This window comes from Carassius carassius, chromosome 7 (assembly GCF_963082965.1).
Source record: "Carassius carassius chromosome 7, fCarCar2.1, whole genome shotgun sequence".
Taxonomy (NCBI): Eukaryota; Metazoa; Chordata; class Actinopteri; order Cypriniformes; family Cyprinidae; genus Carassius; species Carassius carassius.
The window spans coordinates 38469061-38489087 of NC_081761.1; positions in this window are offsets into that span (position 1 = coordinate 38469061).

Here is a 20027-nt window from a genome sequence, read left to right on the forward strand (position 1 = left end):
CACAATACGTGTAGACCGATGTGTTTAACCCTTTATGTGTAGATTTTAAAGACGTCTGTTATTTAAATTAGCTAGTGTGATGTAAGGCTCTTTGAACAGAATCCAGTCAGCCCATAGTTTTTAGTCTGTAATGACAGCAACATTCCATTTCTTTTTACTTCTGTATTGTTGTAAGTAAAATATTGTGTATATATATATATATATATATATATATATATATATCATAATCACTTGTTACGTCCAAGGACGTATATATATTTGTGAGACCTGCATGGTACTGTGGTATGTGTTTCTTTCTTCCTGTTGTTTTTGTTTTGTGTATCCTGCTCTCCTTTGGCTCCTCCCACTCTTTCACTCTGGCAGGTAGCTGATTGCGTCCCCAGCTGCACCTGCTTACCAACCAGGAGGGAAGCAGCATAAAAGCCAGCAGAACTCTCAATCGGGGAGAACAGTTCTCCAGAGCTTGGTCTGTGTCCTGCCCGGTCCAGTTGTTTGAAACTGTTGTGTTGAATGCTGTAGTCTGCTCATTGTTGAATGCTGTAGTCTGCTCATTGTTGAATGCTGATGCCTAAGAGCTCTGTTGCTGGTGAGACGCCCCTAACATTTCACTGTTATAAAGCCACCCCTTTTTTTCTCTTTTTCAAGCTGTTATTCTCCTGATTGTTTACTTTTTTTGTGTTACTTGGGAACTGTAGGGAGGTGGGCGCCATTTTGTTTTGTAATCCTGTTTTCTCCTGGTTTGTGGTTAGGTAGGGAGTGAGTGTACATTTCTGTCATTTTATTTGTTTGTGAAGCTTATTAAGAATTCAATTTCCAGGTAGACTAAACCTTTGTTATTTTGGCATTGCCCCCTTCTGAAGTCTTTGTTCCCCCCAAAGTTTTGACATGGATGTACACGTTCTTTCTGTTAAGAGCTTTTAAATAAAAGCCTTAAGACGATTCTTGCTGTTGTGGTGCTGTGGCAGGGCCCTGACTAATGCTCTTTAAAATCCTAATTTTGTTACGTTCAGACAAGAACCCTAGACACTAGTAGGACGTAACATATTTGGGGGCTCATCCTTTGCGAATTTAATTATTTGTAGAGTTAACAAGTGTCCTCTACAAAGTTATTTGTTGTTAAACTTTCCTATTATGGGTGACTTTCTCTTGTAAAAACACACATTTATGGGGTAGAGCATTGTAGCACATTGTTGGTAGGTTAGTAAAGTAAGTTTTGGCTGCTTTCATTTTTTTTGGGGGTGAGGGCAGACTGCATGCGTAAAAATGGAATTTGATCTATTGGCGTTTACACTTGTACCAACTACAGAAGTTTTTAATCAGTGCAGAAAGAAAGATCTGTTATTAATTGCTGAATTCTTCAATGTTATAGTAAATAAAGATGCTACCAAGCAGGTGATTAAAGAGAAGCTGTATGATGAGTTGGTGAGTACAGGCATTTTACCTGCTGAATCACCACAGGATGTGTTAGAGGAGAACGTAGGAGGGAGAGAAACTTCTTCTTCAGAGGTATCCCTTCCTGCTGAATCTCGATTAGATCCGATAACGGTAGTTAAATTGAAAGAGCTTGAGTTGGAGCTAAAAAAACAAGAACACGATATTAAAGTAGTACAACTCCGTACTGTCGAGGTTGAAGCAGAGCGTGACATCAAGCTAAAAACTCTTGAATTAGAAGCTGAAACTTTGCGCAGGAAGCCTGTTCCCCTTCAAAGCTTGGGATCTCCCTCCTTACCAACGTTTGAGAGTTCACCTTCACAATCCAACACGGTTGGCTACGACCCAGTTGGCAATACCCAGCCTAACTTTGATATTGTGAGGTACGTAAAACTGGTACCACCTTTTAGAGAAGCTGAGGTAGATTGTTACTTCACCACTTTTGAGCGCATCGCTGCTAAGTTGGGGTGGCCAAAAGACATGTGGGGGCTCCTTCTACAGTGCAATTTTATAGGTAAGGCACAGGAGGTCTGTTCTTCGCTTCCGATTGAGCAGTCTCTTGATTATGAAATTGTCAAAGCGGCAGTATTGAGAGCATATGAATTGGTTCCTGAAGCCTACCGTCAGCGCATCCGACACTTAATGAAAACAGCCAAACAAACATATGTAGAGTTTGCGAGAGAGAAAAAAACACTCTTTGAGAAGTGGTGCCTCTCTAATAAAGTCACCAGTATTGAGCAGTTGCAGGAACTTATCTTATTGGAGGAGTTTAAGAATTGTGCACCTGAAACTGTAGTTGTCCATTTGAATGAACAAAAGGTAAGCACGCTCTCTGAAGCTGCTGTGGTAGCAGACGAGTTTGTGCTCACCCATAAGACAGTATTTCCATCTTCACGTCAGTCCAAATGTCAGTTTAATACTGAACAGGCGGAGAGCGAAACTTCCAGTGTTTTGAGGGAGATGGCAGAAAAAGGTTGTAAAGCTGATGCAAAACGCTCCAGTAACAAACGTGTTTGTTTCTACTGTTTGGATCCAGGCCACTTGATAATGGATTGTAAAGCATGGAAACAGAAAAATGCTGCTGGGAAATCTAAAAGTGTAGCTTTTGCTCAGGCTGTCTCAATCCCGAAAAACTGTTCAGTGTCGGCTGATGGTACTGGGTATGAACCCTTTCTTTTTAAGGGTTCGGTTTCCCTTGGTACTGACTCTCTGGGTAAGCCTATCTCAATTCTGAGGGACACAGGAGCAACACAGTCATTTATTTTAGCAGATGCTTTGCCATTTTCTGCTGATACGTACTCTGGTACTGATGTGTTGGTGCGTGGAATTGAGTTAGGATGTGTGAGGGTCCCAGTGCATGTGGTTTATCTTAAGTCTGATCTAGTTACAGGTGTGGTTCCTCTTGGGGTGCGAACTGAGCTGCCTGTGGATGGGGTAAGCCTTATCTTGGGGAATGACTTGGCAGGCGGTAAGGTTTTTCCTTCTCCGGTTGTTGTTGATACGCCAGAGATATCGCCTGACTCTGATGTTGCGATTTGTTTCCCTTCCGTGTTTCCAGCGTGTGCAGTAACTCGTGCTCAGGCACGGAAGTGGGAAGAGACAGTGAATCTTGCTGACTCATTTTTGAATCCAGAAAAAAATCCTTTGGAGTGTACTCTATCTATTAAACCACAATTAGTCCCTAATGATTCTGTGAAGTCAGGTTTAAAAGCAACAGCTCTGAGATTTGAAAGAGAACACTTAATTGCTGCTCAAAGATCTGATCAATCTCTAGCACCCTGCCTTGAAGCTGCTGTTCAGTTAGAGGACTCGTACGATACTAGAATAGCTTTTATTTGGGAAGATGATGTCCTAATGCGTCGCTGGAAGCCACATGATGTTGATGATGCTTTAGCTGTCTGTCAGATTGTTTTGCCTTCTGATTATCGTTCTGAGGTATTGCAGCTTGCCCATGAGCATCCACTCTCTGGCCATCTCGGCGTTAACAAAACCTACAAGCGCATTTTTCAATACTTCTTTTGGCCTGGATTAAAGTCTAGTGTTTCCAAATTCTGCAAGAGTTGCCATGTTTGCCAAATCGCGGGTAAGCCGAATCAGACTTTACCTTCTGCTCCCCTCCATCCGATTCCAGTAGTGGGTGAGCCGTTTGAACGGTTGATTATGGATTGTGTCGGGCCGTTACCAAAATCAAAATCAGGGCATCAATATGTTTTGACTTTGATGTGTGCTGCAACTCGGTTCCCAGAAGCTGTTCCGCTCCGTACTCTTAAAGCCTAGGCGATAGTGAAGGAGATTGTTAAGTTCTGCTCAATGTTTGTTTTGCCTAAAGTTATCCAAACCGATCAAGGTACTAACTTCACGTCCAAAGTGTTCGCTCAAGTGTTAAGAGAGTTAGGAGTTGATCATAAACTATCCAGCGCATACCATCCAGAGTCCCAGGGTGCGCTGGAACGCTTTCACCAAACTCTAAAATCAATGCTACGTGCATATTGTCTCAGTACTGGCAAAGACTGGGTTGAGGGTTTGCCGTTGTTAATGTTCGCAGCTAGAGAGACTGTGCAGGAGTCATTAGGTTTCAGCCCTGCGGAACTTGTTTTTGGGCACACTGTTCGGGGACCCTTGAAACTGCTAAGTGAGCAGTTATTATCAAAAAAGAAAGTGTATTGGACTACGTAAGTGATTTTCGTGAACGTCTCCATAAGGCTTGTGATGTAGCAAAAGCTCATCTGATAACTGCACAATCTAAGATGAAATTGCGCTATGACAAGAGAAGTGTAAAGCGCAATTTTCAACCAAACGACTTGGTTTTGATCTTGCTTCCGGTTCCAGGGTCAGCACTGCAGGCTAAATTCACTGGTCCTTATGCTGTTGAGAAAAGGCTTAGTGACACTGATTATGCAATCTCAACTCCAGATCGTAGGAGAAAAAGTCGAGTGTGTCATGTGAATATGTTGAAGTCTTATGTCACGAACGAAGTCGCAAACAAAACCCCTGTCTCCGATGTGGTGTCGGCAGCTACTACTACAGTGCTCTCTACTGCATATTGTCCATTGGAAGATGATCTGATTGAAAATGAAGATCGAATGTCTTGTACACGTCTAAACAATTCTGCAGTACTGAGTAATTTAGACTCGTATCTTGCTCATTTGCCTAAGAACCAACGCACAAATTTAGTGGAATTGATAAGTGGGCATCCCACCTTGTTTTCTGATGTTCCCCGCCAAACTACTGTCCTTGCACACGACATCGATATAGGTGACTCAGTACCCATTAAGCAACATCCTTACCGTGTCAATCCGCATAAACGTGAGGTAATGAAGTCAGAGGTTGAATATCTGTTGCAACATGGTTTTGCTACACCCAGCCAAAGCCCCTGGAGTTCACCATGCTTGCTTGTTCCTAAATCTGACTCGTCCTATCGTTTTTGCACTGACTATCGCAAAGTTAATAACATCACCAAGCCTGACTCTTTTCCTCTACCTCGAATAGAGGATTGTGTTGACAGAGTTGGTTCTGCGCGATATGTTACCAAATTGGATCTTCTAAAAGGGTACTGGCAGGTGCCACTCACACCTCGAGCCTCAGAAATCTCTGCTTTTGTTACCCCTGACCACTTCCTACAGTATTCCGTTATGGCATTCGGGATGCGAAATGCGCCTGCGACCTTCCAACGCCTAATGCAGCACGTGTTGTCAGGGGTGGCCAACTGTGAGGCCTACTTGGATGACGTAGTGATCTATTCAGCTAGTTGGGAAGACCATCTGAATAGACTTAACCAAGTTTTTATTAGGTTATCTGAGGCGTCATTGACGTTAAACTTAACAAAGTGTGAGTTTGCGAAGGCTGTAGTTACCTATTTGGGTAAAAAGGTGGGCCAAGGTCAAGTGAGGCCAGTTGAAGAAAAGGTTGCTGCCATATTGAATTTTCCCGTTCCTACTAACAAAAGAGAACTGAGACGATTCCTGGGTATGGCTGGCTACTACAGAAGCTTCTGTAAAAACTTTGCTTCTGTTGTTGCCCCGTTGACAGATCTCCTGAGCACCTCCAGAAAATTTGTGTGGAGTCATGATTGTAATTGTGCATTTAATGCTGCAAAAGATCTGTTGTGCCATGCCCCCGTCCTATCAGCTCCGAGTTTTGATCCGTCCTTCAAGTTGCAGGTGGATGCAAGTTCTTCAGGAGCAGGCGCTGTGTTGCTACAAGAGGACTCGGCTGGTGTAGAGCATCCTGTGAGTTACTTCTCCAAGAAGTTTACCAAGTGTCAACAAAAGTACAGTACTATTGAAAAAGAGGCTCTAGCCTTACTATTAGCATTGCAACACTTTGAAGTTTACTTGGGAGGTAGTTGTAATCCGGTGGTGGTTTACACTGATCACAACCCCTTAGTGTTCCTTTGGAGAATGTGTAACTCAAATCAACGTCTGATGCGCTGGTCTTTAATCATTCAAGAATACAACCTTGACATTCAGCATCGAAAAGGTTCAGAAAATCTTGTAGCCGATGCACTTTCTAGAGTATACAGTGTGGATAATTAGGGTGCAACTAACAAAAATAGATGTTGTTAGGATGTTATTAAGATATTGCCTAATTCATGAGTTTACAAACATTTCTTTGGGGGTATTGTTTGTAACTTATGGGTGGGGGTGTTACGTCCAAGGACGTATATATATTTGTGAGACCTGCATGGTACTGTGGTATGTGTTTCTTTCTTCCTGTTGTTTTTGTTTTGTGTATCCTGCTCTCCTTTGGCTCCTCCCACTCTTTCACTCTGGCAGGTAGCTGATTGCGTCCCCAGCTGCACCTGCTTACCAACCAGGAGGGAAGCAGCATAAAAGCCAGCAGAACTCTCAATCGGGGAGAACATTTCTCCAGAGCTTGGTCTGTGTCCTGCCCGGTCCAGTTGTTTGAAACTGTTGTGTTGAATGCTGTAGTCTGCTCATTGTTGAATGCTGATGCCTAAGAGCTCTGTTGCTGGTGAGACGCCCCTAACATTTCACTGTTATAAAGCCACCCCTTTTTTTTCCCTTTTCAAGCTGTTATTCTCCTGATTGTTTACTTTTTTTGTGTTACTTGGGAACTGTAGGGAGGTGGGCGCCATTTTGTTTTGTAATCCTGTTTTCTCCTGGTTTGTGGTTAGGTAGGGAGTGAGTGTACATTTCTGTCATTTTATTTGTTTGTGAAGCTTATTAAGAATTCAATTTCCAGGTAGACTAAACTTTTGTTTGTTATTTTGGCATTGCCCCCTTCTGAAGTCTTTGTTCCCCCCAAAGTTTTGACATGGATGTACACGTTCTTTCTGTTAAGAGCTTTTAAATAAAAGCCTTAAGACGATTCTTGCTGTTGTGGTGCTGTGGCAGGGCCCTGACTAATGCTCTTTAAAATCTAGATTTTAAAAAAAAGCTAGATTTTTTTTTTTTGTTCTAAAAATTCCCATGATTGTTCTAACAATGTTTTTAAAGGCTAGTTTTATTTTTGTTCCCAGAACGTTCTCTCAAAATATAGGATGACGTTATCTAAAAACATTCCAAAAATGTTTATTAATAACTTTATTAGAACATTATCCCCTAACATTCTAATTAAGATTTAAGTACATAATTACATATTATTTATTAAATCAGCTTAATGGACTGAGACCCAGCTAAATTTAAAGCAGATTATTTTAAGGATTAAAAAAAATATACTATCTTTGTCACACAAACATCAAGATTCAGTGTATGAATCTCAACAATGGTGACATGCTTCATGCTGCAATGGATTCTGGGTACATCACACAAAACTCATCCATGGCACCCAGAAGCATGTCACAATTGTTGAGATTCAACCAACATTTGACTTCTGACGCATCTCTTTAACCTGGCTTACACATAACATACTAATATGCTTTTAATATCCTAAAACGTTAAAGGATTTTTAGGCTGCATTAATTAGGTAAACCGGAATCGGGAACACTTCACATAATACCCTATGTACTTGCTACATCATTAGAAGAATGGCATCTACGCTAATATTTGTCTGTTTCTCTCTTATTCCAAGATCACCGTAGCCACCAAATCCAGTATGTATCCAGATCAGAGGGTCACTGCAGTCACCCGGATCCAGTACGTATCCAGACCATATCAGTCCCAGATACGGATCCCCTGTAAAGACCTTGTCTCAGGGGAGCACCAGGACAAGACCACAGGAAACAGATGATTCTTCTGCACAATCTGACTTTGCTGCAGCCTGGAACTGAACTACTGGTTTCGTCTGGTCAGTTGGCCCCCCAACTGAGCCTGGTTTCTCCCAAGGTTTTTTTCTCCATTCTGTCACCGATGGAGTTTCGGTTCCTTGCCGCTGTCACCTCTGGCTTGCTTAGTTGGGGTCACTTCATCTACAGCGATATCGTTGACTTGATTGCAAATAAATGCACAGACACTATTTAACTGAACAGAGATGATGACATCACTGAATTCAATGATGAACTGCCTTTAACTATCATTTTGCATTATTGACACACTGTTTTCCTAATGAATGTTGTTCAGTTGCTTTGACGCAATGTATTTTGTTTAAAGTGCTATATAAATAAAGGTGACTTGACTTGACGTAACTTTATGTTACAGTAAATCAATCCGCTTTCTGTTGGTTAGCGCGGCGAAAACGCATTGAAAACTGTTTTCAAATAGACAATCTTTTCCCACTTTCACTCAAACTTCCCAAGAGTGAAGAGAACTTTACAAATGACTGAATTTAGCACACGGGATTTCGCATGTTTTTGCTGTTTAGCTGTTTTTGTCAATAAAGGAATGGTGCTAGTAATGCTATTTATTTATTATGTCTAAAGTATTTAAAAGTTGCTGAAATGATTAGTACACAGCAAAAAATGAACAATGAAAAATGAGTGAAATGAACTCTGATGGGAGTACATGTGAGACCACACTCAAGAGTGTGAAAGTGTTAAAATAGGAGTGTTAAAGTTAATGAGATAATTAAGTCATTAATTGAGGGTTGATTGACCACTATTGACGAGATCTGATGTTAACTTGAAGAATTAACGAAGATGAAAATCACTATTTTAATAGTGTCACCATTATAGTGGTCAGTGTTTGCTTTAGTTGGGCTCTTGACCCCTAAAATGTTAACGCCAGGTCTTAATTGGCTGTTATAACTGAGTTATAAAACTGATGGACAAGCAAAGTATATGGTTATCCCTGAATTACTGAGTTAAAGTTACGTGGTTGATTATTGCAGCCCTATGGTCCTTCAACAAAGTATTTCCAGCATTTTAAATACAACCTGAGGAATTTCTTAAAAGTCTTTTGCTCAGAATTCTTTCAAAAATTCTTTCAGTTATACATGCAAACATCAAGAATCAACCTGTCAATCTCAACAATGGTGAAAATCCAAAAAGCATGTTGCAGTGCATTCTGGGTGCCACCTATCAAAATTCATCCATGGCTCCCATGATGCATTGCAGCATGAATAAATTATTAGCTGAAATGTTTCAGTAATTTCCTTTATTCTTACTAATCTATTTTTGTTTTTTGTTACTTTTAGTAGTTTGTTTTCTAATGTTTAGAGTTCTTCTGTTTTTCTGAATAAGCTGTTTGTTACCGTTGTTGAGATTCCTACACTAATTTCTGATGTGTGTGTGTGTCTAACACAAGCTTTTTTTTTATTATCGCAACAATTTTCAAGAAGTCCTTTTAATTAGCGTGTACTGTACAATCACAGGGTTGTTATAATCAATGAGGTCAATCAAATCTGTTTAGGCTTTAATTGAGTTGGGTTAATAAGGTTAAACGCCAATATTTAGTTTTTTTTCTTGTATGTTCATTACTATTTGTTACAGCCAAACCAAATCTGACTTTGAAAACGTAAGGCTCAAGAACCCATCTAAACCAAACACTGACCACTATAATGGTGACATAAAAATAGTGATTTTCATCTTCGTTGATTCTGCATGTTAGCATCAGGTCTCGTCAATAATGGTCAATCATCCCTCAATTAATCACTTAATTATCTCATTAACTTTAGCTCAGCTTTAGTGTTAATTTAACACTCCTATTTTAACACTTTCACACTCTTGAGTGTGGTCTCGCATGTGCTCCCAGCAGAGTTCATTTCACTCTGGATATTTTGCTGTGAGGGAACATTATTATTATTATTATTATTATTATTATTTATTCCCACAGGTGGACAAAAACATTGAGTTGGTTTTAAAAGGCTATTTTGATAATGACTTTTACTTCTATACTGTGTAAAAGATGAAGGAGTACAGACATTGATAATAAGAAATGTTTTTCAAGCATCAAAGAGACTTCTTTCAAAATACTTTTGGCCACCAGTGTAATGATTGTGAAGGTGAGGTTGTGTCATGTTGTCTAATAAGATGAATAGAACTGTTTTGACTGCTTAAAATTGTACGAATATTCAGCAGTTCTATAAATGTAATTCTTGATATTTCATCATAATAAATATTTTGACAATATGCTACACAACCAACAATTTTTCCATTCATTTTGTCAACCAGAAACATTTTGTTTAGAATTTCATGAATGGTTTTTAATATGATGTATGTAGTTCTGCCTATAGTGTACATAAACTTTTATAAATTCCTTCTGTATAGTATGTTCATAGTACACCTATCTGTATATCATGCTGATAGTATTTAAAATATGTAAATGACAGAGGTGGGATTTTCAAGTCACAAGCAAGTCTTCAAGTCATATCCAAGTCCTCAAAGGGTTAAAGTTAATTAGATAATTAAGTGACTAATTAAATTATAATTGTACATTAGTGATGAACATCTGCTGTTAACAATCAACATCACTGAAGAAAAGAGAAACACAAGAACTACAACTGAATTTAGCCACAGCCTTCAAATGAAAAAAAAAACACTATGCCACCATAATTGTGGTCAAGGTTTGCTTTAGGTAGTGTCTTGACCCTTTTACTGATTCAAACCAATTTGATTCAAAACAATTACAATATTGTTTTTGCAACAAACATGTATGCATTGCTGAATCAAACCTTGCAGTAACAGATGAGCTTATGCTTTTTCTGCTTATATCTCATGATGACTGAACATCATGAAATAGTCTTTATCTTTGGATCGTTGACTGACACTCAGCTATTACTGAACTGAAGTAAAAAAAAAAAAACCAAGGACCCTCACAATGCTTCAACGTTGAAAGACAAAAGAGGAAACTGTCAGTTCAGGCTTTTAGACATGCACACTTATCACATGATCCTCAACAGTGGTAACAATACTGCAGTGCATGACGGGAGTTTTTACTGTGGTTTTACCCAGCATGCAACATTTTGTTGGTTGTCACCACTGTTGAGAGTCATATGCTGCTTCTTGATGTGTGTGTGTCTACAGTTTAGTGTAAATTCAAAGATAAAGACTATTTCATGATGTGTAGTCATCATGAGTTATAAGCAGAAAAAGCATAAGATCATCTGTTACTACAAGGTTCCAATCAGCAATGCATACATGTTTGTTGCGAAAACAATATTGCAATTGTTTTGAATCAAATTGGTTTGAATTAGTAAAAGGGTCAAGAGACTACCTAAAGCAAACCTTGACCACAATTATGGTGGCATAGTGTTTTTTTTTTCAGTTGAAGGCTGTGGCTAAATTCAGTTGTAGTTCTTGTGTTTCTCTTTACTTCAGTGATGTTGATTGTTAACAGCAGAAGTTCATCACTAATGTACAATTATAATTTAATTAGTCACTTAATTATCTCATTAACTTTAACCCTTTGAGGACTTGGATATGACTTGAAGACTTGCTTGTGACTTGAAACTCCCACCTCTGGTAAATGATGTCCATAATACTTATCTGTATAGTAAATTATACATTTGTAACATATTATAGACCTTGTATATTCTGTACTTACTGCTTATTGCACTTCTGGTTAGATGCTAACTGAATTTCGTTGCCTTGTACCTTACATGTGCAGTGACAATAAAGTTGAATCTAATCTAATCTAATCAAGAGCCACCACACACAGACGTGTCAAGGAGTTATTTATTGGTATTCTAATTTGTTTAAATAGTGAATTGGTGGGTTTTTGTTAAATGTGAGCCAAAATCATCACAATTAAAGGAACCAAAGACTTAATCTACTTCAGTCTGTGTCAACAGACAGATGTTGTGCTAATTGTGTTTAGAGCTTTGAAAATCTGACTAGAGATTGGACTAAGGGATGAAAGCAATTAAAAAAAATGTAAGAGATGGTATCTTTGTTTATGATTCTTTAACTTTCCACGAATAGCAGATAGATATTCAGTAGTTTTAGGTGGTAATGAATCCAGTGAAGCAGGTTCAATGAATAAAGCAGCTCAGAATATATCAGTCATCATTTTATCATTCTGTACACAGAAAAATCAGTCCACTCTTGGATATAATGTGCATGTTGGCAGGGATTGTTTGTAAAGACTGATTAATGATGGTTATAAAACAAAGAGTTTGAAGGGGTGTCAATAGACACTTGTAGTGATTGCTGAATTACAGCAGAGGGCAGAAAACACCATTAGCTCATTTTTAACATAAGAGCATTTATTTATTTTGAGAAGTGATATATTTTAGCTGATTCCAGTTCTTTTACCTGTACAAAAACAGAAAGCTGCTTTATGTTGCAGAGTGTTGTTTTATGGTGACTTTGCAACCATCACACGCTGCCAGTGACGATGATAATTAGGAGGGAGGCAGCCTACTCGTCACAAAATAAAAGATCAAAAGTATTAAAGGGGTCACATGATGTTGCTAAAAATAACATTCGTTTGTGTATTTACAAAACCTGCAATTTATAAAACGGACAATGGGAAGGTGATAGTGGAAGATGAACTGTTAAATTTCATCGTGGTTAAAATGAAGACGTTAAGCCATGATGAGATTGTTTTGCTAGCAACTAATAACTTTTCATCTGAGTGGATAGAGGAGTCCAAGCGGCTTTTGTTTGATGTATGCCCGGATACCACGCTACGCTGTATCGGACACAAAGGTCCACAGAAGGACGTGAATAATATCAAGGCCTGTTTGAAGGTTTTTTAAATGAGTGTGGTGAGAATATTCCGCGGTTTGTTTCACATTATTTGGATGAACTGCCACCTGTGGGATTTGGCCATATGGATGCCTCGGCGTTGCTTAGCCGAATGGAGCAGCTGAACCAAGAAGTTTCTGGTCGCTATTATGAGGCCCTCACAGTGGAGCGTTGTTGTGAAAGAAGGTCGCAAAAAGTCGGGGTCCCTTAAAGTAACTGTGCCACGGAAATCCCACAACAAGCAAAGTCACCTTAAACGTGGGCAGAGGAATGTGGGAATAATTGGTACCGGTACTGAGAGCAACATTGGAGTGGTGAAAACAAAGTTGGTGAACGTGTTTGCCACTAGGTTTTCTCCCACGCTGAATGCAGACACGCTACGTGGATATTTATCTGAGAAACTGGAGAATGGAATAGTGACGTGTCGGAAGATCGAGACGGCCCATAGCAGGTATGGCTCATTTCACATTACTGCTGAATGTAACAATGTTGCTGATATATACAATCCAAAACTCTGGCCCGACGGGACTTTATGTTCGCCGCTATTATGAGGCCCGTGGCTCCAAAGTCTTGGGCAATGAGCGGAGTGGTGAACTGGATTGTCATGGTACACTTGTAGCTCCACACGGGAGTCAGTCTGCAGTTGCTACTATGTAATTAATTCATCTATATGAACATTTGTGTCGCGTCTAATGCGCGCGGACTGCGTCTTGGCCACAGTGATACTGATAAATCACCCCGTGTCGTTGTGGGCAAATTGATGGAGAGATGTGACATTTTGTGTGTCCAGGAGACGTTCCTTGCTAAACAAGAACTGGATGGATTAAATTCCCTGGAGCGGGTGAATCAACAACAGACTTAAGTGCTAAAGTTGTCCGGGGAGAATTCCTGGGGGGGTTGCTACGTTGTGTAATAAAAAATATGATCAGTTGGTCAATGTTATAAGATTGGGAGTTGATTGGGCCATTGGTATTGAGCTGTGTTGTAATGACAGGAAGATAATAATTTTGAATGTTTATACGCCATATGAGTGCATATTTAATGAGGATGAGTACCTCAGTAGATTGGCATTTATCATGTCTTTTATTCAGGATAATTCATCCACCTGCATATATGTTTTAGGTGACATGAATGCTGACATTACTGATGCAAACTCTTCATTTGGTAATCATTTATTGCAGTTTTGTACAGACAGTGGATTAATTTTATCTAGTAAGGTACTATTGCCAAATGATAGTTATACTTATATCAGTGAGGCCTGGCACTCTACTTCCTGGCTAGATCACTGTCTTTGTACAGTGGATGCCCATGACTCCATTGAGATAATGAAGATTGAGTATGATCTGGCTACTACGGACCATATACCTTTTTTCGTGGTGCTGAACACGGGCACTATACCGGTGTTGTTGCCTGTGGACAATGGCATTGATGTAGATAAAATAAATTGGTCAATAATTTCTATGCAAGATCTTAATAGTTATGTTGATCATTCAGATGCTTTGCTGGCCAATATTGAGGTCCCAAATGATGCTTTATTGTGTCGGGATATGAATTGTAAGAATGTGCAACACTGTAAGGCTTTATGTTCCCTGTATGAAGCTATTGTGCAGTCTCTCAGTATTTCGAGTAGGCCTCTATATAAACCTAGGAAAAATGTGTGCCTTGTTAAGCCAGGGTGGAAGGAATACATAGAAGAGCTTCATGTAGAGGCCCGTAATCCTTTTAAAAAATGGGCTGAGTCAGGCAAAAGTAGGCATGGCCCCTTGTTTGAAACAAAAAAAAGCACTAATGCCAGATTTAAATGTGCACTTCGCTATATTAAAAGAAATGAAAACATTATGAGGTCTGATTCACTGGCATGGAAGCTGCAAAATAATAATGATAATGATTTCTGGAAAGAAATCAAAACTATTAATAATTGCAAAATATCTCTTCCGTCTAATATAGATGGTGTGAGTGGTCCTGATGAAATTTCACAGTTATGGCGGAAACATTATTGTGAACTACTAAACTGTGTAAAAAGTAATCTGTCTGTGGTGGATAATGTGGAGTATAATGATGATGTTGTTATTACTTCTTCTGAAATCCATGAAGCAATACTGAAGCTAAGGGATAATAAGGCATGCGGTCCGGACCATATTACAGCTGAACATCTTAAACTTGCCAGTAAGAAACTGTGTCCTCTGGTGGCTATGTGCTACACAGGGTTTTTTGTTCATGGGGAGTTACCTGACTCTATGCTGTCTGTTGAGCTGGTACCTGTTATCAAGGATAAAGTGGGGAAGCTGAATAGCTCAGATAACTATAGGCCAATAGCTTTGGCCAGTGTTATGTCAAAAGTGTTGGAGACAGTTAATCTGTGTAGAGTTGAGAGGTATGTCATGTCTACGGATAATCAATTTGGTTTTAAACGAAAGCATGGTACTGATTTATGTATTTTTGCACTGAAGGAAATATTAGATAGATATAATAAACAAAAAATTCCACAATGTTCTTGTGCTATATTTATTATTATTTTTTTCTGTGTGTGTGTATTACTATGTATGTGTTAAGTATTGTATTATGGATCCCTCTGGGTCTGGAAATAAAGTTTAATAATATTTGGTGTAATGCAATGTGTTTATGTGGTTTAAAGGGATAGTTCACTTTCAAATTAAATTTTGATATGTTTTAGCTTACCTCAAGGACATCCAAGATGTAGGTTTCTTTGTTTCCTCAGTATTTCCCATTTTGATATTTTTAGGTCCAACCGTTCTTGTCTGTGACTCACATAATGGATGTCTATGGTCACCACCTCAAAGAGCATGCACAGAGGAGTCAAAATTAAACAATTCCCCATCGTAACTACACATTGATGACCTAAGACACGAAACGAGCGGATTGTGTAAGAAAACGAACAGTATTTATATATTTTTTACCTTTTGTACACAACCACGTCCAGCTGATCTGAGTTCGCGAGTGCTTCCTGATATGACGTGCGCGCTCTGGCTTTAGTCTGTGCAAGCGCGGAAAGCCCCGGATGTGATGTCTCGCGCATGCACATCACTCATTGTTTACCTCACGCTATGCTTTCAATCTGCACTGTCTGAAATATAATGCAGTAATTGTAATAAATTAATGTTTATAATGCACCCTATAATCGTTGCGTTTATAATAAAAATACAACACATTACTCACTCTATTGACAGCGTGCCATTGGGTCCCTCTGGCATTGGACGCCGCCTCCAGTTTATACGTGGCAAACTAAACACAATGTGCAAAACGCTGCATCTCAACAGCGGAGAAAAATCAGGATCGTCAGTCAGGCAGGTGTGTGATGTGATACTGTCAATGTCCTCGTCGTAATCTTGTAGTTGTTCCATTCGTGACAACATATGCTCTCTACTTCTGTTGGCATCTCACAACACTTGCTACTAAAACACCACCAATTTTGAAGAGATCTCTGTCTCTGAGGCTTGAAGACGTGCTGCTGCAGCAGATCGCTCCTGAGTACTTGGTCTGTGTATTCTGTTTCAAATAAATATGGTTGTGAAAAAAATTCAACGTTGTCTATGGATATATTGAAATCGTCTTCCATTGCAATTTCCTGTACGTCTAAATATGTTTAGATCTTCACAGTGAAAGGTAATACTTCCGAAATCTGTGTAAACCATAGGCAGTAAGTGTAAACAATGAGTGATGTACACGCGCAAGAGATCGCTTCCGGCGCTTGCGCAGACTAAAGCCAGAGCGCGTGCGCACGTCACATCGGGAAGCACTCGTGAACTCAGATCAGTTGGACGTGGTTGTGTACAAGAGGTAAAAACGATATAAATACTGTTCGTTTTCTTACACAATCCGCTCGTTTCGTGTCTTAGGTCATCAATGTGTACTTACGATGGGGAATTGTTTAATTTTGACTCCTCTGTGCATGCTCTTTGAGGTGGTGACCATAGACATCCATTATGTGAGTCACAGACAAGAACGGTTGGACCTAAAAATATCAAAATGGGAAATACTGAGGAAACAGAAACCTACATCTTGGATGTCCTTGAGGTAAGCTAAAACATACCAAAATTTAATTTGAAAATGAACTATCCCTTTAAGGTTCAAAAACACATTATCTTCCATATAATGTAAATTATTGTTTCTCCTCTATGCCCTGCCTTTCTGATACATTTAATTTTTTTTACAAAGCTAATCAGTCTGAAAAGTGTGGTGTGCTCATATTGGCCAGCTATCCAGTGAGTTGTGATTGGCTGAATGCCTCAAGCTGTGACGGAAATGTTACGCCCCTTACAATACAATCTCTCGCCTTGGGCACCAAATAACCTAGAGCCGGCCCTGACTGGCTGTATGTGTTAAGCTAGTAATTGTGACCTCATCTGATTACAGTAAAATTAACATTTGTTTTATTTGAGTTTTGCATAATCAACCCAGTAAAACTACAGCATGCAATACAATTACAGTGAGTGAATTTTAAGTCTATTAAGTGCATACAAAACTTGAGCTCCACTACACTGTAGACACACATAGACATCAAGAACCAGCATATGACTCTCAACAGTGGTGACATTTAACAAAATGACGTATGCTGGGTAACACCATAGTAAAAACATCCTGTCATGCACTGCAGGATCGTGTGATAAGTGTGCATGTCTAAAAGCCTGAACTGACTGTTTCCTCTTTTGTCTTTCAACATTGAAGCATTGTGGTGGTGTTTGGTTGGTGGGTCCTTTTTTTTGTGTCAGTCAACAATCCAAAAATAAAGACTATTTCATGATGTTCAGTCATCATGAGTTATAAGCAGAAAAAGCATACGATCATCTGTTACTGCAAGGTTTGATTCAGCAATGGATACATGTTTGTTGCAAAAACAATATTGCAATTGTTTTGAATCAGTAAAAGAGTCTAGAGACTACCTAAAGCAAACCTTGACCACAATTATGGTGGCATAGTGTTTTTTTTTCAGTTGAAGGCTGTTGCTAAATTCAGTTGTAGTTCTTGTGTTTCTCTTTACTTCAGCAATGTCGTTTGTTAACAGCAGATGTTCATCACTAATGTACAATCATCATTTAATAAGTCACTTAATTATCTCATTAACTTTAACCCTTTGAGGACTTGGGATATGACTTGAAGACTTGCTTGTGACTTGAAAGTCCCACCTCTGACATACACTATATGTTTGCTTTGAACTGGAATCATGACAGAATATCCTTTGATGTCCACTTCGCAGAGCTCTTGCGTCCGAATAGAACAAACGTCTGAAGAGCGACCTACAAAATGTGCAGAGCAATGGGGGGGTGGGGGGTACACGAGGACTTATATTGTGAACCGCTGCTTTTGTTTGTAATTGAGGCACAGTGTCATGGAGAGTCACAAAGAAACATTGTTGAGAGCTGTTGTGAGCTAGATCTGACCAGAGGTGTCAAGTCCAGGGGTCAGAAAGTAAAAGTCCTGCCATATTTTTGTTCCACCCATGAACTCAGCAGCTGATTTCACCAGAGGAGGAACCAAGTCATTCCTTTCAAGTCACAAACGAGTCTCAAGTTAAATCCCAAGTCCTCAAAGAGTTAAAGTCAATGAGATAATTAAGTGACTAATTAAATGATGACTGTGCAGTAGTGATAAACACCTGTTGTTATTGAAAATTACAGAGGATCGGATGATTTATTGTTTAAAATGATGCGACCATCATGGAGATCAGTGTTTGATTTAGTTGGGCTCTTGACCCTTTTAATAATACAAAGTAATTTGCTTTTAAGCACTTGCGGTTGTGTTACATAGTAAACATTAACACATTGCTGAATTGCTAAATTAAATTGCTCTTTTTTATCTAAAACATTTAATGAACACCATGAGTGTGTCTCTCTTTGGTTTGTTACATGATGTACAGCTATTTCTGAACTACAAAAAATCCTATTAAACAAATATTATTGCAATTCTTAAATATTGGGGGAAAATTATACAGGCTCAGGGTTTTAGACATGAGCACTTATTATATGATCCTCAACAGTGGTGACAAAATTATTCATGCTACAGTCCTTGATGGGAGTTTTACTATGGTGTTACCCAGCATGCACTTCAGCTTGAAGAGTTTTGTTGATTGTCACCATTGTTGAGATTTATATGCTGGGTCATGATGTCTGTGCGTCTTAGTAGGACAAGATTAAAAAATATATATATATATATATATATATATATATATTCATTCATTACATACTCATTACATACATTAGATTTCAAATTATTTCATTATAACTATTATACCAACGGTTTATTTGCATGTGGCAGTTCCACAAGGTAGGTTATTTAAAAAAAAAACTGAACATATGGTGAATGAAATAAACTTTTTTTGAAAATAAACAGACTGATACCTAACAATTACTTTGTCATGTAAAACCAGCTAGTAATGGTTTTCTGCACAGCACTGATCACACTGCTTTATAACAGCACATGTACTTCTACAGGATGTACTTCTACAGTTTAACCAATAAAACATCAGCATCTGATCCTCTGTAACACACAATAATGGCAGGTGTTCATCACTAATGCACAATCATCATTTAATTAGTCTCTTAATTATCTAATTGACTTTAACTCTTTGAGGACTTGGGATTTGACTTGAGACTAGTTTGTGACTTGAAAGGAATGACTTGGTTCCTCCTCTGGTGAAATCAGCTGCTGATTTCATGGGTGGAACAAAAATATGGCAGGACTTTTACTTTCTGACCCCTGGACTTGACACCTCTGGATCTGACTGCAGCTACATCACAAACTGTAAGTAAAGGATTCATAATGCTTTTTCTGGAGATGACTGTTTCATTTTGATCATGTTCTCAAAACAGACTTAAAATAGTGAAGTGCATCCCGTGCAATGACTTTAGCCAATCATAACAGTAAAAGTGAAAGTGAAGTGAAATTCAGCCAAGTATGGTGACCCATACTCAGAATTTGTGCTCTGCATTTAACCCATCCGAAGTGCACACACACACAGAGCAGTGAACACACACACTGTGAACACACACCCGGAGCAGTGGGCAGCCATTTATGCTGCGGCGCCCGGGGAGCAGTTGGGGGTTCGATGCCTTGCTCAAGGGCACCTAAGTCGTGGTATTGAAGGTGGAGAGAGAACTGTACATGCACTCCCCCCACCCACAATTCCTGCCGGCCCAGGACTCGAACTCACAACCCTTCGATTGGGAGTCCGACTATCTAACCATTAGGCCACGACTCCCAGTAGCTGTTTCCTGACAAGGATCCGCCCCATAAAAGCAGGTCATTTTAGAGAGAGGGTCAACATGAGGGATGAAAATATATTTACTTGGGGGACTGGGGGACTGGGGGACTGGGGGACAGCTGTGGCCTAAAGGTTAGAGACATGGACTTGTTACCCGAAGGTCGCTGGTTTGAGTCTCGGTGCTGGCAGGAGTTGTTGTTGGTGGGGGGGGAGTGAATGAACAGCGCTCTCTTCCACTCTCAATACTCATGACTGAAGTGCCCTTGAGCATGGCACTGAACCCCCAGGTGCTCCCCGGGAGCTGGATCTATAGCTGCCCACTGCTCCGGGTGTGTGTTCACTTCTCACTGC